The sequence below is a fragment of the Ips typographus genome, linkage group LG8 (assembly GCF_016097725.1).
Source record: "Ips typographus isolate SLU linkage group LG8, UJ_Ityp_2.0, whole genome shotgun sequence".
Classification (NCBI taxonomy): Eukaryota; Metazoa; Arthropoda; class Insecta; order Coleoptera; family Curculionidae; genus Ips; species Ips typographus.
In genome coordinates, this window is record NC_138429.1 from 3,947,771 (window position 1) to 3,966,255 (window position 18,485).

The 18,485-nt window shown below is 33.4% G+C and overlaps 1 long non-coding RNA gene across 1 annotated transcript; it reads right to left on the minus strand.

Moving 5' to 3' along the window:
- Positions 1-489: 489 nt before the first annotated feature.
- LOC145732969 (uncharacterized) lies at positions 490-12,087 on the minus strand. Its single transcript, XR_014179098.1, has 2 exons — positions 12,013-12,087; positions 490-1,032 (listed from the first exon to the last, which is right to left on the minus strand). It is a non-coding gene; the product is annotated as an uncharacterized LOC145732969 (long non-coding RNA).
- Positions 12,088-18,485: the final 6,398 nt, after the last annotated feature.

Genomic DNA, 18,485 nt, shown 5'->3' on the forward strand with positions numbered 1-18,485 from the left:
CCAATATTCCGCTGTAAATAAAACTTGTTTTCTCAATTTGTCCGGGAAAACTATTTTTGTACCTAACTTGGTGAATTAACGTCCAATATACTAAAGATAGTCAGTCGTCCTAATCATCCAGTATAACCAGTACAGATTGCTAACAAACTTTACCAAATTTCGTTTTTCAAACAGATAATGTGCAATGATGGCGTAATATAACATTGAAAAAGAAAGAAATGCCTGATGGAAACCCCAATTGGTAAGGTAATTCCCCAAGTTGTTTGTCCATCTTCTGTCTCCAGAATGTACGTACTACACACATTATACATACGTATAAAATACTACACATTTAGGAACCACTTTGCTAGTTTTAGGATCCAGTTTACTGGGATTTCAACAATTTCTTTTCGCTATGGTTATCAAAGTATGATAATTTTGGAAAAATCGATGCCTGATGGTAGTGGTTGATCTGAGTGATTGTTCTTGGGACCCATAAAACTACTACACTTCATATTTCAATTAACGTAAATTCCATCTGTATTAGCTAAAAATACTACGATAACACTAGAAAAAGCTGGTTTTACAATTCGATTACTGATTTGCAATACAATTTGAGGTGATCAAACAATACTAAGAAAACACTGAGGTAATACAGTATAGAATCCCCACAGTTTTAGGACGAAACATTCCATGGGGCCCCACAACAAACCCTACTTCATAATATATAATTTAAGGTTCATTTACCATGGCCCCGATATCTCATTTCAAACCGGGCTTGAAGCACACGCCTCTTTCAATTGGTCCCAAAAATCATCTGCCTAAAGTGGGCTCCCTTTGTTGTCCCATTCAAGACTGGTCAATGCGATGGTCAGTTTGTGTCTTGTTAGATTTATTGGTCGATATTTATCTACCTTATTGTCGTTCTGTATGGTATGATAATGGACTCGATGGTTCGTCTGGTTACGGGTTGAAACTTGATTGTCTACCCGGGAGTTTTAAGTACTGCTTGTCAATCAATCTGTGACAATCGTTATTAAGTTGTATATAGAGCTGAAAAGGAATAGTACGTTAATCCTGGTAAGATAAAATGGAGTTTAATTAGAGGTGTTTCAGTGCCACTAACATGTAATTTAGTGTAAAACAACCCTTCTGGTACCAAACTGATGATATCGGCACCACCGCTCATATTTGAACGCTTATCTTGTTAATCGAGCTTAAACATCCTATTAAGCTGCGGAAAATGGATTACCGATGTTAAGAAGCGTATTTCCATAAATATTAATATTTGAACGGCAGTCGTTTGTCTTAATACGGGGCATTAATTAAAAAACCATTACGGGGCCTAACGTCCGTAATTATTCATCGCAAATATTTAAAATTTAAAACTGGCTTCTTTTTTAGCCGCACACCCAAAGCGAAGGGAAAAAGTATGTAATTGATGACAAATTGTGGTAGCGACTTGTAATTTGTATTTGCGTGTGAGCTTCGCTAAATTGCTCTTTAGCCTCAAGCGATTATTTAATGATATAATTTAAGTTTTTTTGATTTCCTCAAGTTACCAGTTATGGTACAGCCCAATGACTTAACAAAAAAATTAAATTGTTATTGGGTTCCTTAAAGTCCATTGTCTTATATGTTAAATTTTCAAGTAGGCCCCAGGTTCAGTTAACTAGTATTTTTTTGGTTTTAACTTAAGGTTAGTCTTGTTTAGTTCAGATCTTGGTTTAAACTTCTAGAATTAGTTATGTTGACAGAGAGAGTATTTCAAAAAACATTCCCAAGCCGTCCAAAAACGCCCACAATGGTTTTTCCAGTAATATTTAAAACTGTCAGAAACCTCTATAATCAATCTGAAAATGGTGAAGGTTTCCAAGTTCTACTAAAAATCTTTTAAAAATTGCCAGAGACCTAAGAAACACAAAATAATGGAATAAAACAAAATAAATGAATGGAAAATAATGTTGGAAATACAAAATAATAATAACAAAAACATAATGTACAAAATACAGGGTGGTCCAGTTTTAAGTGTCAATAATTCACCATTTGATAGCTAATCAAAAAATAAGTTGACTTGCATTATGTCATTTTTCTGAAAATCATTTCCTAAGGAAGATACAGTCCTCCAAATTTCAATTTAAAAAATCGTTTTATAGTTTAAAACTGAACATCCAAGACTTGTGAAAGTCCAAATTTGTACTGAATAGTCTAAAAACTTTTTTACTACTAGGAATGGTCTTATGATTCGTTTTGTCAGACTGCCATCCTGGTTGAGTGTCTGAAACTGGCATTCAAGAACTAAAAAAAGTCCGGAAATCAAGACAGAGATTGTATTGTGCATGAAACTCATTTTTTACTACTAAAAATAATATAAAAGTTGACTTTTAATGCTAGAACTGACTTTACTAGGACTAAAGAGAGTCCAAAAGTATATTTCCAATACTTTAATTGGTGTACAACTCAATTTTCTGGACTGGACAAGTCTAGAAGTAAATTAAATTTTCGGACTATTTTATTTCTAAAAATTAGTTCTCAAGACTATTATTGTAGCATTTGGTACCAAAATTTTTTACTTTTATTACTGAAGAAACTTGACTTTTGGAAATAGTCTTAAACTCGATTTTTCAGTCTTAAAAAGCATTAAAAACAGTCTGAATTTTTTAAAGATGCTACAATTTATTGCACCTATGAGTGTAGAAGTCAATTTAATAGTGAAGAAGCTTGAAATAACATTTTCAAGATTATGGTCAGTGGACAAACTGGCTTTTAGGCCTGATAAGTCAAAAACTTTGTAAAGATAGTCTTGAAACTCGATTTGAGGCAGTGAAAACAGCCTTAAAACACTAAAAACAGTCTAGTTTATTAAGCAATACTCGAATTTGTAGCACTGAGGTGTCTAGAAGTCGATTTAATAGTGACAAAGCTTGGAATGCTATTTTAAGTCTATGAACAATGTAAAAATTGTTTTTTAAGTTTGCTATGTCAATAACTTGGTAAAGATAGTCTTGAAACTTGATTTTCCCAGCTGAAAGTAGTTTTGAAGCACTAAAAATAGTCCAGAATTCAAAGAAAATTAAAAGCAAAGTAAAAAGCACGAAAAGTTAGTTTTCAAGATAATTTTCATGAATCTAATGTCAATGTCCTGCATCTAAGACTATTTTCAAGACTAAAATATTGAAATTTGTCTTACAATTATAAAAACTTACTTCAAATGCAAATTTTAAGCGTCTGATGTCACTTTTCATTAGTTCAGTCACATTTTGGGGTTCAAGTCAATTTTTAAGGTTTAAATGTATGAATTTGTAGTATCAAATTCTTGAAAAAGTAGTTTTTATGTCTACAAGTCAATTTTTAGTACTAAAGTCTTTCGATTTGCATGAAAACTGGTTACAAACACAATTTTTAAGCTTCTGAAATTTTTATCTTTTCTAATGCAATTTTCAAAACTAAAGTCTTTTAGTTTGTCTGGAAACTATGAAAACTGGCTACAATAATATTTTTTAAACTTCTTAAGTGAATTTTCCGTTTCCAAGACAATTTTTAAGTTGGGTTGGGTTAGTTTTGGGTTTACGATTTTTTAAAGAGAAATTTGAACTATATTTTCCTTAGGAAGCACTTTTCAGGAAAATGACATAATGAATGTCAATTTATTTTTTAATTGGCTATGAATTGGCTGTTGACATTTAAAACTGGACCACCCTGTATAAGAAAAATTTAAAAACGTTTTTCTGCCCTTTAGAAAGTAACAAATACCATCATCAAGTACATTATTGAAAATGATTTTTTAAGCGCTTTCCAAAAATGCAAAAATTCTAGATGGCGGCCTTAAGAATTTACAATTTTATCATACATATCTCGGAAACCAATGACGATAGATTTGTTCTACTTACGTCATCGTGTTCTACGTAAAAAACTGCCTTAATAATATGACTATAAAAATGCTCATACCACACTAGTAATGTAAATAACTATTGTCTATTATCTTTAGTAGCATTCTCATACTTCATTATCGGTACGAAGAGTTATTCATTTATTACCATAAATTCACAACTTAATTTTTTCAGACTTAAAAAATAATTTTGCAATGGACTAGAATGAATGAAAATTCTTATATTTCATTCAGGAGGTTTACAGTGTTCAGTACCACACCGTAAATGTTTTCTTTTTTCCGTTTGATGGTTCAGTCTTCAGTTTGTTAGGTCAAATATGTCAATATAACTCCATACGATCAGAAAAGAAGAAAACTGTACTAAGCCGAACAATTTGTTATGCAAAAATTGTCAAGTTAAAGCTTGAATTGGCTGTAATGTAGTGGGTTTCGAGTTGTTTTTTAAAACAAAATATAAAATTGTTATTTAAACCACTGTGATAGCAGGCGGTCAGCAACAACTCATACCACAAGATTGTAACGGGCAGCCACCCGCGGCCCCAGATCGTATCTGACCCCGGATAGAACACATTTTAGAAGTTTATGGCCCTGCATCTTAACCATTCTCTGATCGTATATGGAAATTGGACATCATAGTTATGTTTGGACATTGTAGGGCCGGATAGCGAACCAAATTGACATAATAGAAACCCGTAAACTCCCAGATGCTATCGAAATTGGTTTAAGCTTCTTTACAGAGTTACGAGGCAATTTCTGCGGTTTTGCGGTATTAAGTCCGCAGGAATATAGTTAATTTCGTGGCTTGTGGGCGTTTTAAACGGTTTACCGATATGATTTTAAACAGCTTTCTAAACCACACATCGGAATCTACTTAACCTTTATTGTATTACCTTTTGTTTTAACTTTTCTACCGGATTAGTAAGCGCACTAAACAGTTGCTGATAATCACAAACTTGCCATTAAACAGAATCAAATTAAAGCAATAGAAACTTTTTCTGGGTTAAATTGAGTAAAGTTTAATTTTATCCTTAACCGAAAATATGGAAAAAGGAGCATCAGAGTCCCCTACCGAATATTTCAAGCTGGAAATCGTAACCGGGCTGGAGCTTATCAAAAAGCGGGGAAGTCTTTTCGCTAATGTCATGCTTACTTCATCGCTTCTGCACCCGGGCGTTTACATTTCCATTTTCCCATTTTCCGGGGCGTTCGCGCCACTTTCCATATTTCACGCCAGAATGTGCCCCGGGCAATTTGAAGATTATTCAACGCGAACTCCGCCATGTACCGTCACCTTATTTTATATTTATTTATACGAATGTTTGGGACCACTGGGAGCCCAAATATAATAACGATTTCTTCTTTTGGTTTTTTTTAACTTGGAAATTATGTGACAATTATAAAGTTATGTGTGTGTTCGCTGTTTTTTTCCCATGATAAGAATACTTTTAAATTCTGAGTGAACATCCCTTATTTGATTTGTTTTAATACACCAACTTACGACACTCCTCGTTTAAAACAAATCAAACGGTGATTATGGAAATGAATGACACGCGTACGCATTGGAGAAAGTTAATTTTAAATTCAAGACAACTGAGAAAAATAGGTGGAGCAGGCCGCCCTTTTACCAACAAAGGCGTAACTATCACAAAGTGAATTTGACCAAACCAACATTAGTCTTCTACTTACTTTAGGAATGAACACGCTGTGCATGACTGTCATAAAGTCACGTTAAACCATGGATTATATGGTGATGGTAAATAGCTTAAAACTGAAGAAGCAGATGATTGATAGGTCAGCTAAGTTTGGTTGGTTACTAAATAAGTGTTATACCGAATTCAGTTGATTCTATTTCAACCAATCAAAGTGACTGTGTCAATCCAGTCACTTGTCAAATCACATTATTCTTAATTTACGCAGAAATTAGGTGGCCTTTCTCTTTTGGCTTAAAATCAAATGGTCATCATCAAAAATGCCTGTTCAGGAATCTTATAAAATAAATTTGGTGTATTTTAAGTGAAGAGATGAACGGTATTACTGAGAAAATGTAGATTTTTGAAAACTATCGGTCATTTTACTTTGTTTTAGTGACTTTTCTGCTTATACCTGCTAATATGTGCAAAACTTCTCGAAAGTCAGACAGAAGCCTGTAACTTTATTTACGACCTAACTTTACCGAAGCAGATATCATAAGTTATTCACACAGCCTCAGTTTTTTAAAATTATTTTTACTCATAACTAACACCTTATAAGGATCACATTAACATTTTAAAAAATCGTTTTATAGTGTAAAAATGACCTTTCAACCCTTGTGAGAGTCCAAATTTGTACTGAATAGTCTAAAAATTTGCTATTAACTACTAAGAATAGTCTTCTAATTCGTTTTCTCAGACTGCCTTCCTGGTAAAAACTAAAAACAGTCCGGAAATCAAGACAAAGATTGTACATGAAACTGATTTTTTGCTACTAAAAATAATCTAAAAGTTGATTTTTAAGGCTAGAACTAACTTTACTAGGACTTTAACTAGTGTACAACTCAATTTTCTGAAACAAGACTAGAAGTAAATTAAATTTTCGGACTATTTTATTTCTCAAGACTCATATCGTAGCATTTGGTACCAAATTTTTTTACTTTTATTACTAAAGAAACTTGACTTTTGGAAATAGTCTTAAACTCGATTTTTCAGTCTTAAAAAGCACTAAAAACAGTCTGAATTTCTTAGAGATACTACAATTTATTGCACCTATGAGTGTAGAAATTTAATAGTAAAGAAGCTAAGCTTGAAATGACATTTTCAAAACTATGGACAGTGTCCAAACTGGCTTTTAGGCCTGATAAGTTAAAAGATAGTCTTGAAGCATCTTAAAGCACTAAAAACAGCCTAGATTTTTAAGAAATACTTGAATTTTTAGCACTGAGGTGTCTAGAAGTCGATTTAATAGTAAGAAAGCTTAGAATGATATTTTAAGTCTATGGAGAATGTAAAATTTTAAGCTTCTGATGTCACTTTTCATTAGTTCAGAGTCACTTTTTAGTGTTACAAGTCAATTTTTAAGAGTTAAATGTATGAATTCGTAATCAAAAATTCTAGAAAAATCAATTTGTATTACTAAAGTCTCTCGATTTGTATTAAAACTGGTTACAAACAATTTTTAAGCTTCTGAAATCAATTTTTATCTTTTCTAAATCAATTTTCACAACTAAAGAATTTCAGTTTATTTCGAAACTATGAAAACTGGCTACAATAACATTTTTTAAGCTTCTTAAGTCAATTTTTTGTTTCCAAGACAATTTTTAAGTTGGGTTGGGTTAGTTTTGGGTCTTTGAACGTAATAAGTCAATTATCTCGTAAACGAAGTATTAAATTAGAATTGTATAAGAGATAATTAATTTTTCATCGTGAACCATAAAATTAAAAGAAACTGTAATTTTTGAAAAATATCTAAAGACCTAGAAAATAAGACAAAAACATGAAAACCATTTTCCTGTATCTACGCTTCTGGAGAATTTTGGCAAACGTTATTCATAATGAGTATTAATTTCTAGAGTGCTTGTTCCAAATTTGATTCAATGGTCTGACAGTTATGAAAAAAAAAAGAATTTTTAAACTGAAATTTGAAGAACTGTATTTTCCTTAGGAAGCCTTTTTCAGAAAAATGATGTTAACTTATTTTTTGATGGGCTCTCGAATGGTGAATTATTGACATTTAAAACTGGACCACCCTGTATAACAGAAACTATACCGAACATTAAGTAAAACTGGGATAACATCACTCTAGGAAAAATAGTCCATAAAATACAACTTTTTCTGCTTATTCTAACATGTTTACTGTTTCTAAGAGCGGGTTATCCTTAACTTCTTAATTCTTTATTGATAATACTTATTTTGGTTTATTTAGTCTTATTTCCTAAAAATTCTGACAGTAAGACTTTTCTTATCCCAGATATTCAAATCCAAACTTAATAACCAATTTCAACTGTTATAACATATGCATAGACGTTATCTTATTTTCCTAATTTCCTCTTCCTTTTATTTATTTTTCTGTTTTTTAGAAAGTTGCGTAGTGTTATAATGTTTGTAAAATCAATTAATTTTTAACAATTTTCCTGCGTTAACGATAGTTAATAACAAAACACCCACACAAAAGTGATTGAATTAAATTACTTTATGAAGAGCAAACAATTAGTCAAGCTTCTTGTAATTAGAGCACGTTAACGTGATGTAATTACGGTAAATTAATTTTTAGTTTAATTATCGCTAATTAATTTCAGTGTCACGGTTATTTACAACCAACCACTTACCATCCCTTTTAACTTAAAAAAATAATTAGATTTGGCATACCATAGACGTTTATAACGAATACCCGCGGCGGAATAATATCAGCTTTCGCACCTGGATGCCTCATCTTTTTTATATTAGCGGGGATTTGCAGCAGTAATGAGATGTCGTGCCGGAAAAATTCCTGCAACAATTTAAGCAAATTGTAGGTAGCTTTCGCTTGGCGCAGGTGGTCTCGCCCTCGCCCTAATCTGCTCGTTTAGAAAGAAACCCCTCCGTCTTAAGAAGGAAAAAACCTTATTAAAGTGCCCTCCGGGGACTAGTTGTCTCTCCCGGAATCATTTTGTAATTTTCTTCTTAAGTCGACATGTTTAGGAGGCGGGGAAACCTTCACATCGGTTTCACTTCCTCCTTCAGATTTGAGAGTTTTGGAAAACGCTTTATATAGTCTCACAAAAAGTCACACGTTGTAAAAAAATAACAACCTGTAAGAGCCGCTCTAGACTCATAAATTACCTTAAGACACTTGTAAAACCGCAGATAGTGTAAACTAACAGGAAGAAAAAACAACTAATCAACAAAGCAAGGTGGCAGACAAGATCACCGTCGCCAGTTTTAATAGAATTACAAGTTGACAGATTCTGTTCAATTTTGGTCTTTGACGCGTGACACCCGCCACTAGTCACTATCTGAAGAACCACCTCTGTATTTTCCATCATTGGCGTAACTTTTACTTTACACACTCTGAATTATAGGACAAAATAGAAACTTATAAAAAGGTTTTCGACGCCACTGGACTCTCGATAGAGCCAAGAGCCCATTTGCTTATATACACCGCTTTCACCCCCTAACAGATGTTTGTATTAGGGCAATCAACCCTATAATATCATAAAAGCCTTCCGTGTGCTACTGCATACTGTTTACGTTTTGTGATTAAGCTTATTATGATTGGAGGGCTCGCAGTTAACGAGATAAATTAAAAACTTCCGAATAATGGAATTTTTTAAGTTGGGTGTGGGTTTTTTTTTGGTGGCGCCAGCAACTGAATTGCTAGATTTGTCGTATAAACTTGAGAAAAAATGGATAAATTGAATTGTGATGATCAACCACGTTGTATAAGACAAAGAAAAATGTTTCAAGCAATTACTAGTTTTCAACGACACATAAAAGAAAACACAGTAAAGTTTTTTTTCCATTTCTGAACATACAATTTTAACAAGAAGAGTTCTGTACATTTTACAGGTATTGAAGCACAGGTAAAATATATACTACTAATAAAGTAATATACTATTATATTTTATTAATATACTATAAAAAAGTAACTTAACATTTACTGCACAAGTTTTGTCAGTTATTTAAAAATTCTACTTCAAGTTTCAAACTGCTAAATCGTAGTAAATATTATTATACTGAAGTCCAATATTAGGCTAAAGCTTGGTTTATAGATCGACACATCACAACATAAGCTGTAGATTTGTAGCTGTCAGGGTGACAATGCACTGCGTCTTTGAGGCCTATTGTACCCCCCGTTACTAGGATCTGGGTTAAGGCTAGTCTCATCACAGATCCTCCTCCAGCTTCAGAAATCTCCCCATCATTGAGGATGCTGCTACCAAACAAGTTGGTCCCCTTATATTTGAGACTGCATCACATTCACAAAGCAGGTGTTCAGGAATTTCTTCCTCATCCCCACAGAATCTGCAGTCTCCGTGATTTCCTAGGCCTATATCCGCTTCAGGTGGCCTCTCAAGTGACAGTGTCCTGAAAGGAAACCTAGGAGAAAGCGTAGGTTTGTCTTGCTCAATTTTACCAATTCATTATTCCTTTCCCGGTTGTAACCTCCAAGAAGTTGAGAGTGTGCCAGTCCAGTGAGTTGTTCCCAGATCTTGGCTCTTTCGTGTTCATCTTTCAATTTGAGCTCGTGTTTACAGGTGACCCCAAGCCACAGAAGGGTTCTGGTCCCGCAAAAGCAGCCTCAGCCCCTTTTTTAGCCAGAATGTTTATTTCCTTCAATTACTGAAACCCAGAGCAAGGTGACTTTATTATTTCTGCCTAGTTCATTGAGTTTGCCTAGACATTCCCATATCATTTTAGAGCTATGGGTGAGCTCATCACTGTTATGGCTGCTTGACTATCAGTCAAAATTGCAATATCCTGCTTGTGATAGCCGTTTACCCATTGGCTCCTGTTCCTTTGTGTGTCTTGATCTGTGTCATCTGCATACCATTTAATGGTGTGTTCGCCCAGACGGTACAGATTCATTAGTCCACTCTCTCTTGTTGCTTAACTTAGTGAAAAACGTACTTCCAAAGTTAATTTCCTGATAGTTTCATCTTTTAGATACATGAGATGTGTAATGTTTTTTGATAGAGATATCCAAAGCTCTCCTACTTACCAGCAATCCTTCTCCAACTGACAACAAACCAAGCATGACCTCCATTGCCGCTGTAGGACATGTTCTCATGGCTCCTGTTATGCATAGGCATGCCAGTCCTTGTACTATGGTTTGCCTAGCATTGCCTTGTCTGATTTTATCAGACCAAGCAGCCGTACGTAATAATGGGCCTAATCATTGTGGTATACATCCACCTCAGAATGCTTGGGACCATTAAGGCCCTTGTGGCTTTACTGACAGTTTCCCGAATCTGCCTGTCTCAAAGAAGTTTGTGATCTAGTGTTATTCTTAGAAATGAAACTTCTTGCTTGCTTCCTTCTTCTTGTGAATAGTACAATAGTGGTTTTGGCTGGATTTATAGCCAGCCCCAGGGCAGTGCACCACCTTAGCATAGGCAGTGCAGCATAGCTTCTTGGCAATGTTAATTTATCGATTTCCTGGAAATATTGCAAATTTTTGTATAGAAATGACAGAAGCGGTTTTGGAAAGTCTACAGGGTTATACACTTATCACAGTTATTATTACTTTCAACAAAAAGAAAACATTTTTAACACATTGTATACATATTATTCCATCTCTAAGAAGCTCATTTTTCTTATTGCGAATAACATGTTACTGGGTAATTACGGGATTGTTAACATTTACATAAACCAGTCCGTTTCAGCCAGTATATGTTAAGAACAGAAAGTACATCTTTGTAGCTTTTCTAGAGCTTGGCAAATAACATCTGCCTGAATCTAAACTAGGCATTTGTCAAATGACTGTAGCATGTATAGGCCTAGGAAAATGACTATATACCTAAATTTGCTTTATGTCTGCCACATATTCATTTGGTAGAATAGTATAGCATAAGGATATATTCAAAATTTAAAGGCGTAGCCATCTTCGTCATTGTTTCTCACCCTATTTTAGGACCGCCTCAACATTGGATAATAAAAAAATATCAAACCAGTGACAAACCGCATCGTTGACCATCGTAACTATACAACTCACACAGGGAGTAAAGACAAAGTGCATTTATCATTTTAATAGGCTATTGCAAACTGGCTGGGAATTGATAGCCGCCATAATTACGGGTGTTTGTCGTGAAACTGGGCTTGATGGCTGCTGTCATAACAAAAAACCCGTCGCATTATTTTTTATGGTAATCAGTCACTTAAAGTCAACGTAAAGCACCGCGGGACGCACCGGTTAAAGGTTAAAATTAACCGCCAGATAGCGGGGAACATCAATTTTTTTGAATTTGGAAACGCTTTTTTACCTTTAAGGTATAGAGATGAATCACTCATGGCAGTAGCCATTATTCAATGAAAAAGTCAATCAAATTTTATGACACAAAGTTTGTCAAAGAAGAACTTTCTGGTTGCAATAACATATTCAGCCAGTACAGTTTCGTAAAAATTAAAAAAAAACCAGATTATTAGTAACAGTCATAACTCAGTTGACTTAAAACTAAAAAACATAACACTTACTGAGTAGTCTATGTGTTCGTGCATTAATTTACACGCTTCCATATACGGCAAACAACATGGCGCCTTGGACCGCACACTGTTTGTATTTAATGCGTATTTGCATTCGGGCATATGCAATTCAAATATTTGTGCCCCAAAAAAAGCGCAGAGCCGGCCCCCCCGCAATTTCTCGGCCATTGTAATCACCCGAAACTGATCTGGTATTCAAAACGCCGGATGTCTGATTCGTTTCGAATTTTACTAGGACCTTCGTTTGTTTAGGGGGATGTCAGCCTAAGGGAAAAATGTGTTTTTTTTTAAGAACAAAAACAAAACGTGGTGGTGTTTTAGTAATATTTCCATTTAAACCGGATTTATTTGGCGCAGTCTGTAGGATTTGCATGTGTCTGAGTTTGGTAGATAAATCGGTATAATAATCGGATATTTCAGATCTAACTTATCCAAGCAGAATGTTGCTTTATAATGTTTCGTATTTAAGCAATTAAAGTGTCACTTTATGACAATGTTTTTGTTCTGGTATTTGAGATGTTTGTAGTGTTATTAGCACTTGTTATTGAAAACATGTCTGTAATACTGTCCTAGTAATTAAGTTTTACAGCAGAAATACTTAATAGCAAAACATTTTAGAAAGAATCTTCTTGTGTGGAGGAAAACCAAATTATAATACAGTTAGGTAGGTCAAAATGATGATAAAACGTTAAAAAAGTAGTACAGAAAAAAATTACATTATGGAAAGTATAATAAAAACAAACTTGAGTAAAATGTAACTTTTGTTTTTCGTTGATATATGAATGTAATCATCAGGAAAATTTTTATTCGTAACACTAAAATTGTAAAATTTCTCAGTAAACCCAATGGGAAATCAGCGAATGATAAATTGCCGTATAAACACATCGACGACCCACAATGCGGTCCATCAATAGAATTTCAATTTGGGCCTAACAATGGTCAGCACTCAAAATGGGCATAATTTATTGGCCGGATTTGCACTAAATCTGATCACTTTATTAACACTGGAGGTTGCGGTCAAGTTGGCACGCTTCATCCCCCGAAATCGGAGGGTTTGGTGGCAGCTGAGCATGATGATGACTCAGTTTAGATTTAGTACAGGAGCATGTGAATTACTTAATTGTTGATTGTATTAAGGTGATGCAGAGTTTAAGCAGAACATTTTCTAAAATCATTTTAAAGTAATGTAAAATTGTTTATTTTGATATCTGAGGGCGTATTCTTGAAACGAGGGAAACAAATAATCAAGAGAAAGACCTGTAGAATGTGACAGAAACCCGCCATTGTCAGCTACTTCTGTCACATTCTACCAACAATTCTCTTGACAATTCTGTTCCCTGCTTTCAAGAATTGGGTCCCATGTCTACCAGATCTGTAATTTAGCTCAATTGAGCTCTTCAGTAGATTTCACAGGGTCAAGATTCATAATTGTATAGTTTTGCGTTTTGACACACTTTTACTTTGATTTAGGATATTTCAGCATTGGGTAAAGTTATCAAAGCCATTTTCAGAGTAAACTAAAGAAAATTTAATGCAAAACAACATATCCAAAAATCATTGAGCTCAATTGAACCCTTAGAAGTAGATTTCACAGGAAATCCATAATTGTGCAATTTGTTTTTTTTTGCTTTGATTTAGGACATTTCAGCAATCAGTAGACTTATTAAAGCCGTTTTTAGTGTAAATTATAGAGAAATAAATGCAGAATTTCACAGGATTAAAATAATTCGAAATTTACGATTAGGGCAGTCTTATCATTAACCCTTTTAGATCCAATTTAGCATTTGTGAGAACATAACTAACAAATTATATTACTTAATTTGTGACTGAAAACAATGTTTTACTTCAGCTGGACAAGTTGCCATAAAATATTTGGCCCTGTACTAAAACCGATCACTTTGAGAGAATAAGGGTGCCCAGTGGTCATTTTGTGATGTAATTATAGTCCATCTGATATTATTTCAAACACATGTGCGGTTGTACGTTACATGCCTGTTTATCCTGCAGAGAACACTGGCATAGTAATGTTCAATTCACTTTAAAGTAGTAAAAAAAGATTTTAAAAAATGAATGGCTTTCTCTCTACACATACGTAAAGCCTGAGCGAGGCTTTAAACATCATCGGAAGCGATCAAATATCAGGTTACAAATTGTTAAAAGCCTTTCACGTGGGTGATGTAAATTTTACTCCATTCATTTTCCGTATTAAAAATTAATTGAATCGCCAATCCCACGTGCTAGTTTAACATGATTGTTTCGTGAGATTTAATTATTACCGCTTTATTATATTATTATTATCGATTGATTCGTTGGTTTTGACATTTCAATCAATGTGGGCGATCAATTTGAATACTAATTAAACGTTTTTTTGTATCATTCACCCTAATAATTGTACAAACAAGTTTGAAGACACTTGAGTGCCTTTAAACCCTAATAGTTTGGATTATCTCCACGTGTTTTATAAAGTTGACATTTATAGCCCTTTGAGGATATACGGAGCCGCTACTATTAAAGATCTAATGAGAAGTGGGGTTTTTAGACGAAAAACACTCAGGTTTCTTTTTCGCTTTAAGGCAATCTTAGTAAGTAATTGCTATCGATATGAAAAAGCGAAAACCACGATATCTTCCATTAATAAAAATTATGCGCAAGGTAGGAATTCAAAGAGCAATTTATCCACTTTAGTCACGGCTGATTAAGCGGTGTTTACAGTAGCCAATACTACAGCTTCAAGAGGCAGAAAAGGATTTAAGGCTCATTCCACGTTTTTGTAGTCAATTAAAAATTATAATCAGCCAATTTGTCAAGTCGAGTGTTTGGATGGAACACTTGATGGGTCCAGGTAGCGAATGGATCAAGATAAAAAAGCTTTTTAAATAGATGCGTTTGTTCTTGTCTGTTAACCACCCGGGAGTTCTTTATTGAACGTCTGTTTATTGTTTAGCATTTTTTTAAGATAATCCTTAATTAATCTCTTGGGAAGTTAACGCTCAAACAGATTATGGCGATTATAAAGAAATGCACGTGAATAATTGACTCGACTTTTTCTTCTCAATAAGATTAAAGGTATGTGGTTAATAAATACATAATAATCAAGATAGTGATTTAAGTCAAATGACAAAAATTGACTTGAAGTGGAAATTATACTGTCGTTTTAAGTTTTCTTGTGTCTCTAAACTTTTTGGCAAATATCTTCATTTAGACCAAAACATATTTTTTCGACCACTGATTGACACAAAATCATTAAAGTATCATGAGATAATCTAAAAAAGGTTCACACTATTCTGTACCACTCTGTATAATTTTCATGTAGTGCTGGCCATCAATCATGTGATGCCAGGTGGTTTCTGACAATTATAAGATACTTTCTGGTAATGCCAGATAATATCAACAAAGATAGTTTTTGACTGAACCTATGTGAATTTATAGTCTATTTAGCCACAAGAAAATCTATAGATGCTCAACAAGTTTCTAAAATTTCTCTCTTAAAAAATCTCTCTCTAAAAATCTTCCTTCTTCATTTTGTATATTAAGTTTAACCAAAAGGATTATCTGGTTTACTAATTTTCTTCTTAATAACTCAATCTCATATAAAAAAAAAACACTTGATGAATCAATTAAACTCCCATACAGGGTGTTTTTTAATAAGTGTCCGATATTAAACAAGGCGATTTCTCAGGTATTTTAAAGGTAAAAAGTCATTTTTGAAATAATATCGATATTTGGACGAAATTTGGTATTTGGGTGTTTTGTAACATGAGAAACTTAAATTAGATTTTGGTTTTGCTCTTAAATGTAAAGAGAGCGCTAATTAAAATTAATTTGTATCACCCTGTAACTCGATAAGTAAGGCCTTGCGGATCTAAGTCTATATGGACTTTTAACCTTTTAAAATACCTGAAGAATCACCTTTTGCAATTGATTATTAAAAAACACCCTGTATATTTATCTCGATATGTATCATTTATCAAAGTTTCTTTTTGAGTCAAATCCCAGCCTAAGTAACTGATGATATTTTTAGATTCTGCTACTTAGTCAACATATTTTTTGTTCCTGATCAGTTTTCTTCTAAATATGGTCGTTTTAGAGATATTGACTAGTAAACATTGGAATTTTCAACATTTGGAAGACTAATAGAACATAATAGCATCCAAACGGTAGTATAGCATCCATAATTTTGTTTCAATCTTCTCTTGAAATCAATTTTCTTATCATTCATCAATCAATTGTCTTATAGGTTATTGACAATTGACAGACACTATCCAGCAATGCCAGAGTCTATGTGGCATTGACAAAAACTAACTGACAATTGCGAATTTTCATTTGACACAAATAAATATATTCTAACCTCAAAATCTATGAAAACCCTTAGATTTTTAAGTTTTCTGTAAAATCTAGAAAACTTTGAAGGAAATTGAGGAGTAAAGTCAACATACTAGTTTAAAGGCAAAATAACACCAGCTTTTCTATTGTGTCCAGTTCAAACCGACCAGCACAAGCATTTGCAGAGCAATTGAACATTTTGTAGTATTCAGTTCTTCTGGAAATTCGTTTCAAATGAGATTAATAATTATATGAGAATATAAAGTGGGATATTCCTTATTTCAGAACCATTTGCCGTTTATTCTATATGGGGTGAAGTATGGGGTAATAGTCTATGATTCACACAGAATGAACACATAACCTTCTCCACAATATATCCAGTGTAATACACACATATCTCTACGTCTGAAAATTCTGGAAAGCAAAAGTCCATGTTATTGCAGACATTGAAAACAGATACTCTTTAGGCCTAAAGAAACGTAATTGTAAAAACACAAAATACAGCATAATAACAATAATAGTGAGACTAAAAAAATAACAATACATAATTTTAATAAAGGAAGTCATACAGGATAGTAGAATCTAAATTTGTTGCAAAAAAGTTTATTTACTAACGAATTTTGCAGTAATTCTTTTCCATGTTTTGGAAATGTCGATCCTAAAAGTATTTTTTTGATAAAAATATAATATATCGGCAGTTTGTATCTCATAATATTATATTAATTTTAAATTACAACATTTCTCTCGATACTTCCACTAGGTACATACATTTTCCTTTATGCTTTGATTTTTACCTTTGTTCATGTCATTCCTCATTCGTCATTTAACTATGAACTATAAAGTCTAAACCAAACTTCTGACTGGATTTTAAATATTAAATCTGTCCTAGCCTGAAGATATCATCTTAAATGTTTTTGAAGAACAAAACATTACAGAAGCCAGTCAAGAGTGACCGTTTGGTGTAAATTGATTATCATATCTTAGCAATAAATACGCCCACGGTCGCCACAGAAATACTGACAAATTAAATGATTTACAATTTATTTGGCCGTGGGGCAGGATGTATAAAATACACACAGCAGAAACTGTTTGTGTTCAATACAAAAGCTGTTTTGTCACCTAATTTATTCGGCTTTTCATGGAACGCTCCGCGGGGTAGTTGTTTTATTTCTCTGCTTCGCCGTTTTGCTGGGAAAGACGATAATTATCATTTCGATATCGAGAACGAATCTCGTTTAACCCATTCTAATAATAATATTTACGTTACAAGGTTTACGGTCCTAATGTATTGCAAATCTGGGGACACTCGGTTTAGTTACTTTTGCTATTTTTAGTGGGAATAAATTCGGGTTTTTAGTTCAATCACAGCATGCTTAAAATGCAAATCAAGTTTTTAAAATATGCATTTCAATATTTTTTGGATAAATATTGTAAAGCACAACGTGGGTCATCGTATTTTAAAATAGTCAAATAATCAAAGAAGAAAAAAGTGGAACATTTATATCTTGAAATGAAAAATGTTTTTACAATATTAAAATTGTAATGTATGCAAAAGGTTTTAAGAGCAAAAACTCAGTCAAAATGAATCTGCTTGAAATTTCGTTGTTATTTCATTTCAGTTAATTTCAAAGAATTTTACAAAATTTCACTATATTTAAGAGTAATTTAGAAGTAACTATATGTTGAAATTAATTACAGTTAAATTGGTGGTTGCAATTAAAATAAAAACTGTTACCAAGCAAGCTATTGTAGTAGGGTTTATAATATTATTATTTATACTTTATAGTAAATTTTTGCTTGGCTAAAATTATAATATTTTACAAACTTTATTAGGTAGAAACTAACAAACCTCCTTTTTTAACTGAAAATAAGTTTGGAGATCATTTATTTCCACGTACGAGGACAAATAATAAATCGTTTAGTGTCATGGACAAAACCTCCCACACCCACCAGAGTCCCTCGGACATTGATTGCTCAGGACGAGGACATAAGTCTTGCGTTGGTTTCACGATTTGTTCGCTAATCAGTAGACCTGGGGGACACATTGTATTGTAGCTAAACTCAATGGCGTCGTCCATACAATCTTATAATAGTCGTTTTACTAAATGCATTCAATTTTTTGTTTTTGGGCTGTAAAAACA